The sequence below is a fragment of the Aythya ferina genome, assembly GCF_964211825.1.
Source record: "Aythya ferina genome assembly, chromosome: 14".
Classification (NCBI taxonomy): Eukaryota; Metazoa; Chordata; class Aves; order Anseriformes; family Anatidae; genus Aythya; species Aythya ferina.
Window position 1 is genome coordinate 13,560,874 of NC_140312.1, and position 22,636 is coordinate 13,583,509.

Sequence of the window (22,636 nt, forward strand, 5' to 3'; positions counted from 1 at the left end):
GCAGATGATGGAGCACATTTAACTGAGTTTCTGTTTCTAAAAAATGTTACACTAGGCAAAGGAGTTGGACCTGAATGAAAGTGGCGGATCTAATTTTAGACAGTACCTATGAATGAAACTTGAAACGAGCTGTTCAGGAAATACCTTCCTCTGCGCCAGTGCCAGGGAGAGTATGTGATTTAATGCTAAATTAGCCAGTGCCTGTGAACAGGTTACTGCAAGAATATTTTTCCCTACTTCCAACTAAATTATTTAAAAAGAGCGACGTCTTAATTTCTACATGTATGCCCATGTCCTTTTGCAAAAGCTGCAGCTCTTCCACCTCTGGGGATCACGTGCCTCCTCTGCCCCATTGCCATCTGTCACCCCTTGATGCCTGTTTGTCACTGTGGCCCCACACTGAAGAGCTCTTTGCTTCGATCTGGTGTCTGGGGATGGCCAAAAGTGAATGGCAAACACCAGAGGACTTAGAGCAAACTGAAAGCATATCCCAGGGCTCTTGCCCAGATGAGCAGCCACGTTGGCTTGCGAGAGGCCAGATCTCTTTCAAATATGCTCCATTATATATTGACCAAACATTCCTCTTTTCTTAAGAAAGCCAGAAGGGAGTACTGCCCCTCCAGATTCCAAGCAGGTGTCCTGTCCCTGTCTCTCAGGCCTTTTGTCACACAGCTATCAATGCCCAATATTTGGGACCCTAGAGACCTAAGGGTTTGGCTGTGAAATAAATCAGCAAACTAGCTCCGTACCTTCCTGCATAGTCTTTGCAGCCAAGCACCAAGTTATAGGCACCATTCTGCACATGTGGGCCAGGCACAGCAAACACAGCACTTGACCAGGGAATAATTTACAGCTATAACAAACCAGTGACTCCTATCTAACCCCTAACAAGATTTTTGGCCCTTAGCGATGGAAGCTGCAGTTAGTAAAAGTGCAGATACATTTTGTAATGCTTACTTTCCTTTATCCAGATAATCTGGGTCTTGGGTCAAATCCATCATTAACTAACCAAACCTCCCTCAGCCCTGTATTTTATGAAGTTTCAGTATGGAAAGGCTTTAATGAGTTCCTGTTCGTGATGAAACTTCCTATGTTGGATGCAGCCCTGAACCTCACGCCAGCGCTGGCCTAGCATGGGATGGTGCTGTTTGACCTGGCCACCTGGAGCTGCACCGTGTGGCTACCAGCTTGTCACAGAGCCTTCCAGGACGGATTCTCCAGGGAGTACGGAAGATACATTACCTAAGGTGGGTAAATCACAAGGTAGCCTGAAGATAGAGCAGCTTGTTAGGGAGCAGTGTAACTACTGTGTCTGGGGGTTTAACTGTGGCTACCAAGCCCAGCTCCTCTTGGCAGTAAGGATAGGCCAGAGAAGGCACCAGGGAACTACGTGACACAGTTTGTGCTGCTGCTCAGCTGTAAGCTCGGCTGCTCACCACTTGTCTGCATCGTGCATATGTACAAGCTGCAACTGCAGCGTATTTGCATAGCCCATAAAAATCACTGCAGCAAACACAGCAGTGATTCATTCACTTTACAGCCTTTATTCTCCAATCAAACAGTGAAATCAGTTAACCACTAAATGCGTTTCAGGCCTTCGGAATCCTGCTGGAGGATTCTCCCTTTAATTTAATGTAAATTTCATTTAAATTCTCCCTTTTATTTAATGAAGAGAGTACAGAGCATCTCTGAATGGCCACATTATCCTCTGTGGAAGCCACCTGAGCAATCTAGCTGAACTGATGCCTGTAGGATTGCTTGATTCCCGAGGTCTCCAGATTGGGAAGGGCAGGTAGAACTTCAGGCTGGCCTCTGAGAGGTTATCAGTTGCCTCTTTCTGTTGTTTCACAACAGAATGGAGCATGGAAGTTGCAGGAAGAGTCAAAACCTGTTGTTTGTTGAATGCTATAAACAGTCCCTGCACAGGCAGCTCCTTGGTTTTTGCAAAACTCTTGGAATGAGTGCTTTCAGCTCTTCCTGCCCTGGATGCTCTCACCTTGCCTGCCCTGGGATGCTCGCTCCTGGGTTTTGATACCTGGAAGCATTCCTGTTAGCCAACGTCACCTTGGCTTGCCTGCGTTAGAGCACACTGTGCCTTTTTACTCTTCCAGCATGCTTTTGGCTTTGAGTCTCATCCCTCAGTCATGATCTATTTCATATGTCAGTAAATCTTAATAGCAAAGCTGTAATGCTGTCTGATTACAGTACAGCGAGAGAGAGCAGGTACATTGCTGGTACTTAGGTAGTAAATGCCTGCCTATCCTATATTCACCCTGAATTTATTGCTCTGAGACTTTTTTGAACATACATATGGAAAGCTGCATTGCCAAAACAATTCAGGCCCACTTAAAAAGATGATGGGATTCTTAGAAATATCCAAAAAGACTTTTCCCTCAATTTGTGATGAATATACAGTGACCTGAAGTACTGACCGCATAGGAAGGAGTGAACCTGCCCAGCTAAATCAAAGACTTTCGGCCTCGAGTCTGTGTCAACTGCACAAAATGATCTCAGGCAGTTTGTGAGGCTGTGAAATACAGAGAGACTTGCACAAAACCTTGGTCATATTGAAGGCCCAGGAGTTTATTGATTAATGTCAGTGGAGTGAAAATTTCACTTGGGATTTGCTCGTGACTACTGGATACTCATAAAATACACAAGTGCCACGAGCTGTCACTTCTCCATCCCTTCCCTAATAAAATTCTGGGAAATAACACCTTTTAACAACCAGAAAACCTGCCCTAATAAGACAAAAGTCTTGTTGATAGAAGTCCAACTTTCCACTGGCAGCACTTCTGGTTAATACTGGAAATTCTAAATATCTGATTAAACATTTCTGGAATTTCTGGGAATGCATTGAGATGCTGCACGGGCAAGATCTTCACAAAGTTTTCAGAAAAAATAGCTTCTGTTGGGGCTTAAAGCAGCTCCTCCAAATAATCAATTTCCCTAATTTCCTCTTGTTGTTCCTTACATTCCCTGAGCTAGCTCCTTAAATGACTTAAGTTCTCCTTTGCAAAATGCATAGACACAAATAAACCGCATATATGAGAAAGGAATGTTCCTCTGTCCCACAAAACAAATTAAATACATTGGTCCAAAATCACCCCTGGGGTAGCTCCTGTGAATTCGGACGAAATGCATGAATTGAGTTTATTAAAGGAGCATTTCTGATAGCGATTGGAAATAGCAGCCGAATGAGGTTTTGCAATAGTAAAAGGGTTGTTTATTAGTGATGAGTGAATCACAAAACGTCTGGCATGTGTGTTGATCTTAGAAAAAGAACTGAAAAAGTTTGAAACCCGATCAGGTCTCTCTGAATCTGTATGTCAGCAAAACTGCCTGGAAGTAAGTCCAAGTCAGGATTCTCATTCAGACATACTTAAATGTTCAGATTTATAAGGCTGGATATAGTCATATCTCAGCAAGTGCTAAGAAATTAGGGGTGGTGAATTAAACTGGTGAAGAAACAAGAACAAACTTGTTCCTAAATTTAATGTGATTGTGATCTTTTGGAGATAGTCACACAAATCCCAGAACCGTGCCAAAGCTGCAGAAAGGAATATAAAAGCCAGGGAAACAAAATTAGTTCCCAATTCAGACTTAATAAATAAACAATGCAGGTTGTTTCCAAACTTTTGTTTTGTTTTCTTTTTAAGCACTTCGTCAAACCGCAAGTAGCTTTTCAAATGTCTCTCTATAGAAATAAGCTTTGGAGTTGGAGTAGCATGATATTATTTAGACCTTGCAAGAACATTTTGGGGATGGATATTTGCAACATGTGCTGGGCACAGTCTTTCTTTTGAGGAGCATGAAGCCGAAGATCTTCCTGGTACAGTCTTTGACCAGACAGCACTCTCACAGCTCTGACCTTTTTCAGCTTCTCAATTGACGTTGACATCGGAGGACCTGCAGATACATCTCAGGAAATGTGGGTGTAAGCTGCCAAGTGTTCGGCTGTTTTGTCAGAAGGCATCAAAGTGTCCCTGTACGTACATGATCCAAGAGACAATCTCCATGATCAAATGTGCTCCATGCTGTGGAAATGATTTCAAACCATTGCCAGGGATGTTAGTTTTATTTTCAGCTTTGCAGACCACTGCTTATGGGGATACCTGAGAGAAAAGGGTGAAAAAGATTTACAAAAGTTGTTTTATGTCTCTGCAGTGGTTCATTAAAGCTATGAAATACTGAAATGCTCCCTCATCCTCACTCAGTATTTTCTCCGGCAGACAGCCCGGTGGTCACTGTAGTCCTTGCAGAAACCTTCTGTTCAGAAGAAGCTCATCCAGCCTGACAAGAGGAGCAGGAGGGAGCAAGAAACCCACTGAGGGACCAGAGTGTTTGGGATATGTTTGATACTTTGAGGTTGTGGCCCTTACTCCTTGGCAGCTGTAGGAGGGGCTGAGAGTTGGGCAGGTGTGACAGAAGACAATGCAGCAGCTATAATGCACTCCTAGGAGGGCAGAGTTTGAGGGGCACCCCAGGCTCTCAGAAGCCCTGCTCCAGCTTCAAGCCTTTCCTCTAAACTACATTGAGTATGTTTCTGAAGATTGCAGGGACTTGGAAGCTTTTGACAAGCCATAACCTTAAGGAAGAACATCTAAATTACAAGTTCCAGTCCCATTTCAGCAGCATGCAGCCCTCTGCACTTCCTGTCCTAACAGTTGGCATCCCAGAGTGTGGACCGCTAGATCCTCAGAGATCCTGCTATAGTCTTAGGCAGGAGCTGGCATACTGAACCCCACACATTGTTATTTGCTTGTTTTCAGATAAAATGGGGCTTATCAGTTTGTAGCTTTGGATGGACTGTGACTGTCAGGAAATGGGGAGGTGGGGGCTGACAGCTGACCCCCACCCTTGCAGCCCAGGGCAGCCTTCTTTCTCTTCCTTGGGACATCTTTAGCAATCTCTGCTTGCTGTTATGGCCAGGATCTTACCTAAGGGGCATCTACATTTCCAGAGGTAAGCAAGGATGGCTAGTAATCTTCTGGAATAAGTGTTAAAATGCATTAACTGAGAAATACTGATCTTCTGAATCACAGCAATATGCTGGGGGAGATTTTGAGTCCAAGTGGTGCCTCAGGAAGAAAAGTGCCTATCAAAGAAACATGTCCCCTGAAACAGTGATTTCCAGCAGTGGGAAGAGGAGGGCAAAGTCTTGTACTGAGCCATGCCAGGGGAGCTGTATGAGCACCCTGGTGGGTTTTTCAGTGGATGAAACAAAGAGAGAGAAATTCAGGCTTAACGAGGGACTATATAGCTAAGCAGAGCTTTCTTTTTCTGCATGCATTTTTCTCCAGAACCAGGCATTAAGTTTAAATACTTGCATTGTAGGAAATAAATCTGTTCTTTTCTTCTGTCTTCATTTAGCCTGGCCCTAGGGGAAATGAAGTTCCAAGCCATTGCACCGCCAGCCTGTGAAGCCGGAGCAGCACATCCCTCCTGGTGTGCCCTCCCCAGGACCCAAAGCCTAAGGTACTTGGGGGGGCAGAAAGGGGCTTCTCTGCAGAGCTGTGTGACTCAGTTTGCAGGCTGGAGACTTCTCGTGACGAGCATTAGTCAGAGTGTTCCTGGCACGTGGCAGGAACCTGAACCCCGCGGGTCTCCGGCGAGTCCAGCGCCTCGCGCCATCCCTTCTCGAGGTGGCTGCCGCTCGGTGGCGTGCAAAACGATCCCGCTGCAGAGGTTGCAGAGCAGCGTTCAGCTGCAGGGTGGGAACTGGGGTGTGCTGGGCTAAAAGTCCTCCACGAACCTCCCTCACAAGTCTCGGTTAGAGAAACTATTCATAGCTCCTTTCGGGATCTACAGAGTTGCATTAGCAGGAGGACAACAGAAAGCACAAATTTATCAAAATTAAATGGAAGTCGAGAGAACATACTGTCTAAGGCAGCGAGGCGGTTCAGACAGCTCTGCAGCAGCCTAAACACATGACAGACTCAAGCAGCTCCCACCGCTGCCAACACAACTGCTCGCGGGGTCTGCCAAGAAGCCAGATGCTGCTGCTGGAAAAAATATCTTCCAGAGTTTGGCATCAAGATCCTGTGATTACCATCCAAATGGGAGGAGATGGAGTGGTAGAATGTGAGTTTAGTATTTAGCACCCCAGAACTGTGCAGCAGCCTTTGAAGGCAGAGGAAAAAAGTTCAAGCAAAATATTTTTGCTAAAAATATGTTCGGAGAAATGAACTTTTTTTTTAAATAGCAGAAAACCAAACTATTATTAAAACAACGCAAAATATTTTATGTCCGTATCAATTAAATGAGTAAAACCAAAGAGAATTGTGGATTCTTTACTTGAGTAAATTTTGTTAAGGAATAGTTTTATAAAGGTCAAAGCATGAGCTCTTTGTCTCTCATGTTGTTGCTAATGGAAAGTTCCACTGCAGATAGCATCACAGCAACTCCCCTACCCAAGACAAATAGAGATGGGTCTGAGCATTCTCGCATAAGTTCAGAAAAGGTTGAATTTGGATTCAAAGTTTGCAGCTCACCCTCCTCTCCTTCACAGGCCACATCCCTAAATCCAAACTGACCCAGGGTTTGGGGCAAAGTTGGAGCTGAGCCTGGTTCCAGTCTGTGCAGTTTCAACCCATCTTTGAAGGTCCGGCAATCGAGGGATGGGCTTAACTTAAAGAAGTTGGAGACTTCTCCTGGACCTCCTTCTCCTCCTTTCTAACAAGCATGGGGCTGATTCTTTCATAATCTTGGAATAGAAGAGGATTTGGAGCCCCATTTGTTAGGCGAGGTCTCTCAGCAGCATGCCTGCCCTGCTGAGCCTCCCTGGTGGACGCGGTGGTTATGAGTGTTCAGCACATAGAAGAAAGCAGGCCAAGCAAAGTCTGCTCCCCTGGCTGGCTCTGCTCGCCTCTTGTCTCCATTCTTACTTCTCTATATGTGTGCTGGTTCTGCTCCATGACTGGGAATCCTATTATTACAGTAATAGTAGTAATAATAATAATAACAACCCAACTGGGAACTCAGAAACCTACATCTGGAAAGTTAAGATGTAAAGACTGTTCTGTTTTACTTGTACTTTTGGTTGCTTATTTTTACGACAGATCTGCTTTTCAACAAATGTTATCTCCTTGCCTGTTATGACATATTGGAAAAGAGTAAACAAAGCCATTAGTCATCATCTCCCATCTTTCTGGGCATGTCAGATCATTTTGGAGGGGGTATGGGCAGGGAAGCAGAGAGCATCCATTCCCTCACTTGTGAACTCCCGAGGGATGCTGCAGGTCATTGCCTTTTCTTTGGGGGAGGTTTGTAAAAGGGAAGAAGATGCTGTGACTAAGTGTGGGTATCTCAGAACACTCACATGTGGTTGATGTTTCCGCCCTCAGCAGATTCTGTTCTGAAATTGCTGTTTCAGGAAGCTATTAACATGGGAGAAGGGGAAACTCGGCCAGGCTGGGAGCCTTGATGAGAATACGCTCTGGGGGCCTGAGTTGTGTGAGAGGCTGAAGATCGCTGGTTTTAAAACACCCGAGAGCACAGGTGGCATCTTGTCTCTACGGACTGACCTCCCACTTGTTGGCACACACTGGGGTTTGGGTGTTGTCCTGCTCCTGGCCGTGCTGGCTGTCCAGAGCAACACAGCACGGTGTGTTGGACATGCCTTTTTACTTGGTGCCAGAAGGAAATAGTGTCTGTTCCAACTGATAGATAGGATTCTTTTTCCTGACACACAGCATTGCAAACTATAATTTATTACCTGTCTCTGCATTATCACTTTTCTAGATTTCCCTTCCATTCAACTGCGTGTGTTCGGAGGCACGTGTGCCCTCCCAGGCTCAGGCTCAGGTTTCTGGCTCTAACTCCCACCTTCCATAAATGTTATTTCAATACCATCAGTAGTAGCTCTGTTTCCCCTGTTTCAGAATCTATTCTGTATTTAAATAATTTGTTCTTCAGGTCATCTTTAAGTCCTTGATGATGATATTATTCAGTTGATGAGGTTAACAACAACTCTTGCAACTCCCTATATTATGAGACCTCTCCTCAATCGTTAATTTTGATCTGGGGTTCAGGTAAAAGGCTGCATAATGCTACTCTGGCGTCCAATTTGTATACCAGCCACTGGAAATGTAATTTGGTTCTCTTTCACAAGGAAGGCTTATACCATTAAGAAACATTACGTAAGTGGCCAGGTTTTCTAATACTTCAAGTAGGTTTCCAGTTGAACTTTAGGAAAGAGAAGAGAAGAAGTGAGCCTTCGCAGAGATTAACTGGCCACCTGCCTCTCTAAGGAGCGCCCTCCATGGCGACTGCTGTAGGATGCTGAGCTTTCTATGCCTTTTCCAGCCGTGCAGGACATCTGGATACCGTATGTTAGACTTTCTGTTGGTGCCTGCAGGTGCTGAAGAATCTTAGCTGTAAATGCGCTTGTCTGCAGACTCTTGCATTAAGGGGTAAGATGGCTCTTGAAATAACTTTTCAAATTAAGATGCTGTATGATTTGGGGTGTTTTAAGTGTTAGTGTATTCTTGCCACTTGAAAGAGGTGACATAGCCAAACTCTTTACTGGTCAGAGTTTTGACATCAGTCCATCGCTGGTGAGTTTGTTGGAGTCCTAGGTCTGGGCTGTCTTTGCACATCTTTATCCGTTATCTTCTAGCAGAGACTGTGAATCTGTGGACATGGCTTAGTCACCGTGAGATTAACTTTGGTGTTAACCGTCAGCATCTCAGCTACTCCTCAATATTTGCCCATGCATGCTTTTACCCTGGAGTAAAAGTACATCAGCTTTTGTTCTTGGAGTAACAGACAGCTATAAAGATCTGTAAATTCCATTTACACAATGGTATAAATTGTGTTTATCTCACTGAAACTCCTCTATATGTCCACACCCCTTGCAAGATTGCATACGTTGGATGGATCCACCAGACTGTACAGGGGACATGAAGAGAAAAGCTTTGTATGATTCATGATACAGGACTTCTGTGCTCAGAGTTTTCTGATTTAACCTCCTCCCATCAGTTTACTTGGAGCCACTCTGCAACTAGCCTATTGCACAATGAGCCAAGCCAGCACGAGTTTCAAAACATACCTGAGATCTTGGATGCTTTGAATCAAGAACCACAGATTTAAATCATGTATCTCACCTTCAGCCAACGTGCAGCAAGTCAAAGTTTGTACTTCTGAATAGAAAGGTAATATAACACACGGCTGAAAAAATGTGCAAAAAATCAAAGGAGTTACAGCTAAGCCTAGACACTCCCTTTGCAAGCTGAGAAAAATGCCTTTTCTGGGGAACACTGCTAAGAAATTGGATGTTTGCCTGTCTCATTTATTTAGGGGGTGGCTAGTCACCTCGAGTGCCTGACTTCAGGCAGCTTTCTCGGTCTTCTCCAACGCTGGTTCAGAATTGGTGCCCTCCTTTAGGCAGTGCTAGCCTTTGAAAGCTTCTGTGGTCTCATTTGTAACTCCTATACCTAATAGTTAATTCATAGAATTAGTTGGATTTTTTTTGTTTGTTTGTTTGTTGAATTTAATAGTTAACTCTTAAATAGTTAATTCATAGAAGAACATAACCCACTGCAATGTGTTGCTACCATATTTTATTATATTTTTTATTATAGACAAGAACTGATTTCAGGAACTGTTGGTTATCACTTTGTGTTAGTATTTTGGCATTTGACTGTTCAGAGAACTATCTGAAGCTCACCTTCCTTGGATGATGTATTTCCTACATTTGCCTGAAGAAAATACCTCTATTTTTTCTGTATCTGGAACTGACTTAGGTGTCTTTCTGAATATCATACAGAGATATAATTTGCTTGGGCTGTGAAACTTAAGCCTTTAAAGTACACATGCTGAGCACTTAAGGAAGTTTTAGTGTCCTCTTTTCCTGGGAAGCAGGACTCTACTTATTAGGTGCAAGTCACCTAGACTCAAAAGCTGCTGGTCATTCCCTCAGGTCATCAGCTTCACTCAGGCAGCTCCAATTACCTTAGCAGAATAGTATCACTCATAACAACCTAAGTAAATCAGGAAGTCACTGAACAAGGGAAGTAATTACAGCTTCTTTCAGTACTGAAAAAGCAACCTGTTCTTTTACGACCCATCAAAACCATGTGTTTGCCTTTAGTGGTTAAAATAAAGGGTGTGCAATTTGGGAATAATCCAGCTATGAAGTTTCCTTAGTAATTGGCAAGTCCTGAAAGGTTTTCACTTCTGCAATTTAAAGGTGGTGAGCATGAGATTAATTTAATTTTCTTTTAGATTAGCCTTTAAGGGACACTACAAAACCAAAGAATGACATTTTCAGATGGCAAACCCACATTTCACCCATTTGACATAAAGATTATTTTGTTAACTACTTTTAAATTTCATTTATGATGTGATTTAGTCGTGCTGTAAACCAGAATGTCTTTCCTTGTAACTGTATCAAACATCCAGAATTTGAAAAATATTTGCCACTTTTGTAAAAAGGTCTGACATGTTACTCAATCCTAATGGTAGCATTATCAGTTTACGCAACTCACTCTTGTTTTTCTGTCTTCATTTCAACACACCCATTCGTTTGATTCAGATTCAACTGATTCTAGGTGAAAAAAATAACTTGTTTGCAGTAAGTCTACATGCATTTTCATGAGCCAGTTTTCAAATACTTGAGGTACAGGCACGTGCCATGGTTTTAATGGAGGGAGCTTTGGTAAATCTGAGCAGGAACCATCTCTTCTTTTTTCTCGGAAACAAGAAAGGCTGATCCCACATGGTACTTCGGGCTGTGCTTACACTGATCATATGAGTAATCTGGCTGAAATCAATGGGATGACTCAAAATGCTTAAAATGATGTGCATCCCTGCCCCAGCGCCAAGATGCAGGACGCTTAATGCCGGGGGAACGGTTTTTGCTAAATTGCAGTTCGTTCACTCTATTTTCTAGACGATGTTTTAAAAGGAAGAATAACAAGCCCAACAGAATACTGCTCCAGACTTTTGGTAGGAAGAAGGCCTAAAGGTCACGTCTGAATTTTAGTTTAAAAATTCAGTGGTTAGATCGTCATGTTGCATTGCTCTACATTTATCCAATAATTCTGTGTCAAATTTTTAATGTCATATTAAGTAATTTAGACAACAGATGTGGCCTGTGGTTCTATTACTGAACTCTCAACAAATCTCTGCCTGTTTCCCAGGTGTGGTTATCGCTGGTGAAGCAGATAGAGCATCTCTGGTAGACTGGGAACAAGTCCTGAGCCACAGAGACACAATCCTATGGGGAGGCACTTGGTGTTCCTGCGAGTGAAATACAACCTGAGAGCCTCTGTGCTTAGCAATCTGTTAGGGCTAGTGCAGCCTTCCCAACAAATAATCCTTCTATTTCTGATGGGCCAGAACCTCCCTTCTGCTGGAGAATTTGCACTAAGTTATGTATTTTTGTCTGCTGCTAAAATATATAGAGTTTTGTCTTCTAAACTCGCCACAAAGTAAGGTCTTTCTGATATAAGAGCAAGGGCAGCATCAGCTCAGAGCAGCCATACTGTCTGCTAATGAGAATTTAAGGAGAAAAGGAAAACGTTAGCACCCCTGACTGCTGAGCAGTTTCCAAAGGCTCTGCAATCCTCTGCTCCCCACAGGCTGTCGGGGTATTCCCAGATCTGCTGCATGTTCACTGATTCATTCTCTCCCTTCCTGAGATACCCAAACGCTTCCAAAGGGAGGCAAGAAACCAGGTCAGCAGAGTGGAAGTAACCAAGGGAAAAAACACGTATTCTTGTACTGGGAGTAAAGGGGAAAAGAAAACAGAGAAAAGTGGGAGTAAAAAATCAAAACAAAACAAACAACAAAAAAAAATCAAATGAAAACATCCATGGTGTATTTCAAAACCAACATCTGACAGCTGTATTACCTTCAGTGTGTAACATCCCAGCAGCTTCAATGAAAAAGCAAAGCTAATGGTACAGGCTCTGAGAATCCCACATCCTAGCTATTTTGGGTTTACTCACCAGAGCTACTAGAATACCGCTGTGCTTTGCGTATGTTTCTTTTATTGGGAGAACAGTCTCATTTAGAGATACAAGCTTAAGATGCTGGGAAAAAGATGTCAAAATACTGAAAGCAATGGGGTGTCCTATCTTTTGTGGACTTGTCCCTCAGGAGCCTGGAAGGAGGCCACCAGCCCAGACCTGTGTCCCCAGGCTGGCACCCAGGACTTTCAAAGGAGTATCTGGAGTTCTCCGTGGACCAGCTGGACCAGAAAAAAACTACTGAAACAGGTAAGGGAGAATTTCCCTTTGTTTCTACCTTTTAGCTCATAACTTTCACCCTTTCCCTGTTCATCACTGGATTTTGTTTCTCAGCATAGGTGTACAGGCTCAACACAGCCCAGCTCCACAACCATTTATCTGCTCCTTCAGGATGGTTTCACCGCCTGCACCAAGTACCCAGGAGTGCAGCTAGCAGCTGCTGCAGCTGCCAGTGTCCCGGCAGACTCAGGCGATCCCAGCCACGGCCAACAAACTGCACATAGATTGATTTCACTCTCATTTTTGCAGCTCAGGCCAACGGGGAATGTAAACCGCACTGACCAAGCAAAGTTGGGGAAGTTGCCAGCAAATGCAAAAAAAAAGAAAAGGAAGGAAGATGTGGAAAGCACGAGGTAAGAAAATGAATGCTGTTTTTTAATACCTAACATTTTCATTTGGGTCAAGCTTTGCAAAACTGTCAAAAGTCTATGGAAGTAACCTCCCCTTTTGTACGGAGTAAGAACTTGGATCAGTCCTACAGTGTCTGGGTGGGGATTAGCTCAATGAGCTGTTTGGCAGTGGCACCAGTGGGTACAAACCTTAAAATCCAGCCATCGGTGCCATATGGGGGTGGGGGGTTGGTTCAACCCACTGTAGGTTGTGGTGCCAGTGAGGAAGTGGTGATTCACATCTACATTCAGGTGGAGAAGGAAGATGAGAACCTCCAAAGTGCATTTCCCCCACATCTTAAGAGTGTAGAGACCCAAGGGCTGGTTTTGACACTATGAAGGTAAGCTTAGTCCTCTAGAGGGCATGGTTACACTGATTATATATTTAATAATTAACTAGTATTACCTTGGCTATCTGTTCACTTTTACCGGTGTAAATCAGGAGTAAAGCACTGATAGCAGTAGAGTTTCACCATCATTAAGCCTTATTGTAAAGTTTTCCATATACTCACTCTTCTGGAGGAGGTTAATTGTGTATGGGCCAGAAGGTTTGGGTTTGGTCATTGGAGGAGCTTTCCAAGAGGCAGCTGTAATTCCTTCCTTGCTACCAAAATCCATTGTGAAAACCAGTGGATCTATTTTTCATGTGTTTTTGTGCTCCTGTGTTGGTTAATCCCTTGACAGCAGCCTGAGCTAGGTCTTCTGATTAGTAGCGTTAATATTGGGTTTCCAGCGTTGGAGTCCATCCTTATCGGAATATATGGCAGCTGCAGACACTAGATGGCAATTGTTCAGGTTTGGGGAATCCGGCTGCTGCAGTCCTTCAGCCAAATTTCAAAGTTTACAGAACTGTGCAGATGTAAATGTGGCCACCATCTGCCCTGCTGTATGCGTTTCCCTGACGTGCGCACAGAGCAGAGATTGGAATCGGGGAGTTCATCATCCCAAGGAAGGTGCTGCACTACCTGATCCAAAAATCCACCCCCCCACACTGAGGCAGCACAAAGTGTGCAAAACCCTTTTAATCTGGAAGTCACATCTTTGTAGAGTTTAGGCAAGGCTCGCTTGTCTGTAATGCAAACACCTGCATTTTATTCAGTTTTACAATATTTAAATCCCCTTATAAAATAAACGGCTACTTGCTGGAACGTTACCCATGCTGCATGTCCAAGATCTGATGAATTTAAAAGCTATTTTCTAAGATGCTTTGGAGAAAGAGAAGGACTGGAAACTGCCATCAGCTAATGTTACAAATAGAGATGTATCAGACTATTTTTTGTGGCTCCCTTCAGCTTCTGAATACATTCCACATGCACAACACACTAAGATTTCTTTCTTGGGTCATTCATAGTGCCAAACCAATACCAAGGAACCGTGAAGTGTGTTAATCTGCACTAGTATGTTACCATCATTGAGCTGTGCCACACAGCATCCCTTTTCTTCTTTTCTTTAGTTAAACCTAGAAGTCATCCTTAGCCATTGCATTCCCCTTGTGCTGGGCCCTGGTGGTTATAGCCTGACATTTTCTAAATTAGCTCAAAACAAAAAAAAATCTATGTTACTTTTTTTTTTTGATCTCTTTCTAATGATGGAGAAGGTGATGTTCTTAACTGGTTTAAAAGATCCCTACTGGCCTGTGGGTGAACCAGATGTTCCCTGGGCTGAATCTGTGCTTCCCAGTTCAACACAGAGCTTCCTGGGGACAATATGATTTGTTGCCTTGCACAGATTTGTCGTTAGTGGGTTTGCAGGAAGAACACAGCCCAGAAGAGAGTCTACTTCCAGAGATTTGATGCTGACCTGGCGATCTGATCTTTCCCTGAAAATGGATTTGGATGTTTTAAGTGATATCCTGGGTCTCTCTTTTACTGCCAAGAAGTCATACACTCTGGGCCAGATTTGTGAGACAACTGAAATAGCAATTGCTTCTGAAAAGCTCAGGCTGGGTTTTAAGCACAGGAAAACACCTCCTCATAGTTTAGGTTCATGCATCCAATGAAACCTTCATTCTGCATTTTCAGATCAGAGCCAGGAAAAAATCTCCATCAAAACAGGAAAAAAAAAAAAAAAAAAAAAAAAAAAAAAAAAAAAAAGACTTTTGTCTTCATTTTTGGCTAATATTTGCATTTAATAGTAACATGGATTTCCTAAGAGAACTAACTTAGTTAACTTAACTCTTCTATTGGTTTCTTTGTGCCCAGCCTCTTTGTCTCTCCATCTCCACCTGCTGTGTCTGATCTTACTGCAGAAGTTTTGGGGACACGTGTATACTGCATTTATGTCAGCAGGTCCCTGGCCTTAGTGTCTACCTTGACTCTGTTACAGTGCTGCTGCTGTTACCAGTAATAAATAACAACAATGGGAACCAGTTACGCAAAGCAAATCCTGAGGCTGCAGTTACATGGCCAGAGGCACTCAAATTAGCTCTTTTGCAGCTAATCCAGATACCTCTGTGTTATGCTGTAGTCTGCGGTGCAGACATCCCTTGACACCGCTGTGGGCTGGATGTACTTCCCTGAGTTTTTGCAGCATACAGGAAAATGCAGCATGTAGGCCATTGGAGAGGAAGGAGGGGGTTGGAACGGGGTTGTGTTGGCTTCAGCGCTGGACGTGCTGTCTCAGATCATCGTTACGGCAACCATTTCATTCTAATTCATCCATATCAGCCATTTTTAGGTCTTTTCAGCATTTCACTCTTGCCATTAGGCCGAAGAAGGCTTTGGCCACGCTTCATTATGCTTGGCCGGTGTCAGCAGAGGAGTGAGTGACACTGTTATCCAAGTCTATCTCTCCACCACAGTGCAGACAGCCAAGCTCTGTTGGCCCCAATGGATATTGCTCAGCAGATCTTTGTCAGGCTTGTTCAAACAAGATATGTTACCGTTGACCTAACAGCTAAAAGTTCATGCCTCTGACTCCGGGATACTTCTTGTCTTGGTGTCATTTGTTCATTGAAATAATCGGTTATTGTAAGATTATCACATTAAGATGGATTTTTGTTTGTTTAAGAATGGCATTGTTCTTAGTATCGGATGCTTGGTAGGTAGTTTATTCTCTTGTTCCCTATTCCAGTGTGGGTTCAGGTTCACAAAAATCAGAGAATATAAGCCTTGAACAGAGCCAACTGCTATACAAACCTCCCCAGGCCTTTGCCAATTTAAGTCATTGCTGGCTAACATAGCTCAGGCTTCTTTTAAGTGAAAGGTGCCAATCACGCAGAATTATGCAGTGGTTTTGAACAAAGCCAACTCACCTGTTTGCTGGAGACTTGAATCAGACCACCAAACTCATTCACACTTACGCCTAGGAATGAGCCAAACCCACGGAGTCCAGATCCAAACCTGGCTTGAGGCTCTCAAGGTCTGATCCGGATGGACTCTATGGCTTCTTTACATAAAACACCGCGAGGAGATCAAAGAGTAACTTCAAATTAGACCTCTGAGGCATGACGGCACATCCAGTCCTGGTTCAGAGCCACCATGGAATATGACCTAACCAACTTCTCATCCTCTGGACAAACAAATTTACAGGTTTTGTTCTGATCTGATCTATTTTTGATGACTTCTGGGGTTTTACTTTCCACTTCCTCAGTTCCCAGCTCCGTACAAGACCCCAAGCATTGCACATCAGACCTGATGTTGGCCCACCCTAATTTCACAATGGTTTCTTTACACGTCAAGCAGCACGCATTTTGGATCTGAAGTCCAAAGTAGCTGTTTCTCTTCATATTTGTTGACTGATTCCAGGAGACCTGGCTGTGCTGGGAATACAAGGGAAAAGGTTAAATTTCATCAAGCATTTTTTTAAAGAAAGCTGAAAAACTAGTGTTTGCTGTGGGGGCTGATAAGCAGGCCAGGGCATCTTATTTGCACCCTCTGAATGTCAGGTTCAAACCTAACAGAATGAACAAACCCCATCTTTCCAAGCCAGAAGCACTACACGCTGGGCAGCCTAATACATTAATTTTATGGGACATCCTGGGAGCCGAGATCCTGTCTTCTTTGTAGAAATGCTCTAAGAGATCATAGTGCTTTTCACAAAGGGCTTTGACTTTGAGTCTGCAGTCCTAATATTTCTGGGATCCAAAGCATTGGCAACCAGACACCCAGCATAGTGCAGGAGGGTGGTAGCCATCCTGTAAAAATGTAATCTCCGAAGCAGTGTGACTTCATCAAGCCAAGCAGCTCTGCAGGAGGGTACGTGCGGAGGTTCCCTGTGAAGACAGGTCAGGGATGTGGCTATAGGACTGTGGAATCTTTGCATTTCCGAGTTGAAATTCTTATTACTATGTTTTCAAATTTCCTTTCAAGTGCCTAATTACCAACAGCCAAACAAAACTAGTTTGAAACCCTAACTCTCTGTCCATCCACAGCCTGACAGCATTGCCAAGCGATATTCTGTTACACTACTTAGTACAAATTATTTTCTATCCCTTCAATGTATTTCTAGTTTTATAGAATACGTTTTCTTTAGATTCTGTTTTGCTTTTCAGTCCTTCAGAGTTTACCTCTGTGGACTCCCTTGCCATCAGAGATCAAGGGCTAATTTTTTCAGGTCAGTTTGTGGGAATTTAGGTAAATAAGTGGGTATTCCCATAAATCATGTATTTTCAGAGGTCAGTGAAAGTGCATGTATCTCCATTGCCTCTGGAGAGATTTTTTAGCCTTAGCTTCTTGATAAATCAATTAAACTTCCTTTTGCTGACAAAAGCGAGAATAGCACTGTTCACCAACTCATGGCAAGCACATTTTGCATGGGACTTTGAGAATGTGGCCGCCTTAATCCCATTCCCCAGAGTCCATCGTGAGTACCTTGGCTTGACCAAATTCCCTCTTCCTTGAGTGGCAGCTTGAGCTGTGGAAGGAAAGCAGTGGTGAATACCATGCAAGATGAAAGTTTGCAGGCACAGGGCATGCTCCCTGCTGCACAGGAGGCTCGGTCCCAGCAGAAAACCTTCTCTGCCTCCTGGCTTCCCCAGGACATAGGCAGGCAGATGTGTGCCGTGTCCTCCTGCCATACCACGTGCATGCAGGCACCGCGCCCCGCTTCGAAACACAACCAACTTTCATGGGAGGAGAAGCTATTTTTGCATGAAATGGAAAGGACCCGAGTGCAGAATGAGGACAGGGTGCGTGAAGCAAGGCATGCTGCCTCCAAAATGGGGAAAAAAAATACAGATGTAGAAACAGGTGTTCAGGATATATCTTTCCCACCTTACATCCCTGTCCAAGCTAATCCACATTTGAAGACACAAAATACTGTAAGCATTCCTCCTTCTCCCAATACAACTGCATTCATTCTTCCATCCCACAGCTTTCAGCACCAGGCGTATTGCGTCCACACTGAGCATAGCTTGCATACCTCCTCAACCACAAGCACACATCCTACTCATAGTCTTCCATGCTTGCGAGCACACAGCAAGTAGAGAATATTATACTTCATTTGGCCATTGCCCCAAGGTGTGTGTGTATTAAGCAGGAGGAGATCCTCCTCGTCACTGCCGGTTCTCCTCGGCCACACCAGTCCAGGCTGTGCTGAATTGCTTCGTCTTTTACGAAATAAAGTAATCTGTGAAATAAAGGGAGAAACTGTGATTAGACACCTGTTGCATAAATTTTGTTACATAAAACTGATTTTCACCTTCAGATGGGAAAAAAACTGTGAGGTCACACACAGAACTAACCCACAGGTGGGTGCACTCACTGAATTAAGGGCTCCTCCTGGACAAAAGGTGAGTTGTGGTGTTTGCCGTGAGCCATTTAGTTATGCCTGATGAAGCTGTGAGTACATCAGTGCCTCTATACTGTACAGGGGAGGAAGATCTGTGTCTTTCTCTGCCCAAAACCGTGGCCTGATCAGAGTGTTTGGCATGAAAATACTGTACAATTCAAATTAACATTAGTGAGGCATGACTGTGATTTTTTCTTTCTTTTTTTTTTTTTTTTTTTTCTTTCTTTTTTTTTCCTCTGTTCCTGGATGATAGACACCCAGATTTGTATTACAGCATTAATAAGTGTGGTTAATTCTTCATGCTCTCAAGATATTGGAAATAGGTATCAGTAGGATGTGCCAGGTAAGGAATTGTAGCATTCACAGCACTGAGAAAGGTAGAAGGCTGCCTAGAGCCCTAGGGCATCCCTTACTTATCATGGTATCATTAGTATCTGCACTAAAGTCTCCAGGAAGAGGCTGTGAGATGGAAAGCTGGAAAACACCTCTGTAATACCTGCACTGCAGGCAGTATTGCCTCTGACCTTCAAAATATCAGGCTCTTCTTGTTTATGTGCTCCTAGCTGCGGCACTATTAGGATTGGGCTGCATTTATGGCTACAGCATACCCCAGAAGAGCCATTTTGGGGCACAGGTCCAATGGGAATGCAGGCTGTGCCATAACTTTTGCTTGTTTGGGGGAAAAAAAAACATACTGTCAGTCCTCTCCTGATCCTACCTAATTTAGCAAGTTAGGAGAAAGGCCAGCATTTCAACTGTTCCCACAGGAAGTGATCCCTCTCTGCCCACCCAGGCCCTGGGGCGCCTTTCTTTACATCACACCTGAGGATCTGTGAGGGTGTCGGGTTATTTCAAGTAACATTACTGGTGTAACGATTAGATGAAACAGGAGGAAAAATTTGGAATAAATTTGGTTTCTGTGGAAAAGCTGCTTGTGCATTTGGCCTTGGCTGGAAGTGGCTGGCAATGGCAGAAGGGCTGCGAGCTTTGGGCTTCAGCAGACTTTTAATTCTCATTGACTGATTGTTCAAGGGATGCACTGAAGCAGTTCACATGTCCTCCAGACCTCTTTGCCCATTCTTTTGGCATCTAGCACAGCTGCTTAGGGGTCTGAAGCTGTGCTGGAAATGTGCAGCCAGTGAGTCTAACCAGTAATTTTACCATTTCACCCTGCAGATCTGACCTCTTTTAAGAGTGATTTGATGTTTCTTCAAGCAACACCCCGTCCCTATGAAGAAATGCCAGCAGAGAAGTTTCAAGCTTGCTATTTTTATTTAAACTGTTGGAACAGTATGGACATAATGTAAGTAACTGGACCAGCCAACAGGGTGTCTGTCAGTCAGTGACTCAGTCTTCAGATCAGACAGATGCAAGCCCATATAAATAGGTTCAGCCCAAAAGTCATGATAATAAATAATTTATTTTTGTACATTTCAAAACACCAGATACAGTAAAGTGAGTGTTTTCTTTGGAAGCAGACATTACTGGTCGGCTGTATTTGCTTCCCACATCAGCAATAACATGTTCTGAATGAGCGCAGGGAGACTCCGACCACCATTCTGCCTGAGCTTTCTTGATGCTTGGTTGAAGGCTGCTGAGTCTTAGGAAATCATTCTGAGATAAATTAATGAACTGTTTTGAAGCATGTGGCATCGTCGGGTTTGCACTCCATCACTACGAACGCTAGAGAGGGAAAGTCAGCCAGGTGGATGTCCAAAGAAATCTGATTTTAAGATATTTTTTTTCTCTTCATATATGTTGTCATAGAGCTGAGTCAGATACAGTAGATGAAATATCTCCCAGGACATTTAAAGATGATTTTAGGTAATGGGAACTGCCATGTATATCTGGGAAAAGCAGGACTGTGCAGGATGGGAACCCTGCCTTGTTGAGGTCAGGGTGTTCAAGATGAGGACACCAGCAGCTTGCCCAGGGGGTCTGCAGGAGCTCCGAGAGCAGTCAGCTATGCTACAGGGCCAATCAGGCTGAAAAGAGCCTATACCTACAAATTCATGAGGTAGGTGTGAGTGAAACAGATGATCTGTGATGCATTAGGATTTATATCATATGGTTGTGAAGTAGTGGAGATCCCTTTTGGTCTGACTCAGACATTTTAATATCTTACCTGCTCATAGTCTCACTGTCTGTGTGCTACATAAGATTCTATATAGGAGCAAAAAATATGCACAGAGATGCAGATAAGGTTTCCAGATGTTTCAAGTGCTTTATGGAAGTTGTATTCAAAACAGAATTTATTAGTAAACTGGATATGATCTGGTTAGGAGAAAGGAAAAATAAAACATGCAGCATCATGCAGAGCATGTTCCAAGATAGGTGGTCTCTCCGTCCGTCAAACAAACTCTTACCCGTGCACCTATCTTTGACAATGAATAATATGAGCTATCATGCAAAACTGTAGCCCAGATCTCTGTTTAATGTGGGCATTTAGGAGGGCTTACAAATATATTTATTTATTTTTAATATCCTCTAGCTGTTCACTTACTGTTTTTATGTGATCAAGGAGAAAATGCAAACTGCTTTTCTCACCCAACTCCAAGTGTAACTTGGCAGATGTCTGCAGCATCTTTGGATGCAAACCTGGGGTAATGCACACTCTTATTTGCAGCAGCCCTGTTCACATATTTGCATTTATAAATTAAGATGTTGATGTGTCTGAATTTACAGATCAAATGCAGCAAATTTACTAGTAAAAAGTGAAAAGCTTTTTGTAGCTGCTAACTCTGCAAGCTTCGAGTGGGTTCTGAAAGTCAAAGCTTCTTATGCATTTATTAAGAGTAGCAATAAAGGTCCATCAGGTCGATAAGCATAGAGACTTTTTGTCTTCCCCATACAGCCTACAGTTAGTCATGCAAGTAGCCTTACAGAGCTGATGGGTAAGAAGGAGCGGTTTTTAATAGTCATCACTCCCTAGGGTACAACTACACTTCCAACACCTGCAATGTCTAGCGAACACCTCTGCCAACTAAAACACCTCTCTTCAGAAGAATAAGTCATACTTTAGAATAACGATTAGAAAAACTAATACTTCTTTGAAAAGTTGAGGATTAGGTTCATGTGTCCTAGATTAAAGCTCCTGAAGGATCAAAACCATCTTCAGCAGTTTTGAGGCAGATGGAAGAGATGGAAGGGAAGAGAGTATGGAGTGGGTTGCTGTCATTTTAGGTCCTTTGTCAAGACAACAGAAGGGCAATTGCAGGTTGGGGTACTGAAAAATAAATAGCAAAGCAGGTACAATCACTGACAAAAGATCTTACAAATCAGGTGCTCAGGCTGGAGGCTCCAAGCTATCAAATACTTTGTCAGATTCAGCAAGCTGGTAAATAAAGAAAAGGTTCTTCCACATAAATCTTTTGGAGCTGATCCTCACAAAGAGTGCTTTCAGCCTGAGCTCCTACTTCAATCCACGACGGTTGTGGGAGAGAACAGTGAGTCTTATTTACGCATCCAGCAGCAGTTTATGACGGGCACCATCTCATCTCAAGGGTCTGACATATGCATGCATCGCTGTCCAATTTGCAAATTCTTGCATCTAAAATTTTAATAAGCTCTTCATTTGATTTCTTAATGTTTTTCACAGAAAGTGAACGTTTTTCCTGGCAGAGCAGGGACTGTAAGCTCTTTTATCTGCACCCCATAAAGGGCTGGGATGTCTCTTTGAGTTTGGCCAATAATTTGAAAGTAATCCAGATTTTGTTTTTCCTGCAGGTTTAAATGAAAAGTGAATGTTTTAAGTGGAGGAGTAAGAGGTACATTGAATTTGGAAATATGACCACAGCAGCAGCAGAGGTCTGGAAAAATTCAAGGAGTTATTAAAATCTTTAAAACACAATTGTTTAGAAATTAGGCACATAGTTTAAAAATGACGTTTTGGCAAAGCTGGGTGACTTACCCTTCCCATCATATATTACATTAAACTTCTGCCGTATGGCCAGTCTTAGATGGCCAACACCCAGGAGTGTCCCATGGTTGGCTCAAAATCTACCAAATGACCACACAACCACATTTCTACCCATTGCTCATCAGCACTTGAGGACAACTTGGTGCTTGATTCTAAATTACTGGAAACAAAGGTGAACTTCTGGCCATTAATTGGGAGTAGGTCTGAGTCCTTGGAAAGGGAGGCCACTGAAGCAGATGAGCTTTCTGTCCCATGATAGAGCAAGCATCCTGAGCTAAGCAGCTTTGAGTTTCTTAAGGCAGAGCTGCTTCTCTCACGCTGGAGGAACAGAAGAACATCTGGTC

At 43.3% G+C, this 22,636-nt stretch overlaps 1 long non-coding RNA gene across 1 annotated transcript in view; it reads left to right on the top strand.

Annotated features, from left to right (window-relative positions):
* The window catches only part of LOC311444367, a 217,535-nt gene extending 204,928 nt beyond the window's left edge, over window positions 1-12,607 (top strand). The window contains exons 4-8 of the long non-coding RNA XR_014697851.1: window positions 1,104-1,246; window positions 4,895-4,965; window positions 5,374-5,478; window positions 12,106-12,224; window positions 12,504-12,607. This is a non-coding gene — a long non-coding RNA (uncharacterized lncRNA). The remainder of the gene's footprint in view (window positions 1-1,103; window positions 1,247-4,894; window positions 4,966-5,373; window positions 5,479-12,105; window positions 12,225-12,503) is intronic.
* Window positions 12,608-22,636: the final 10,029 nt, after the last annotated feature.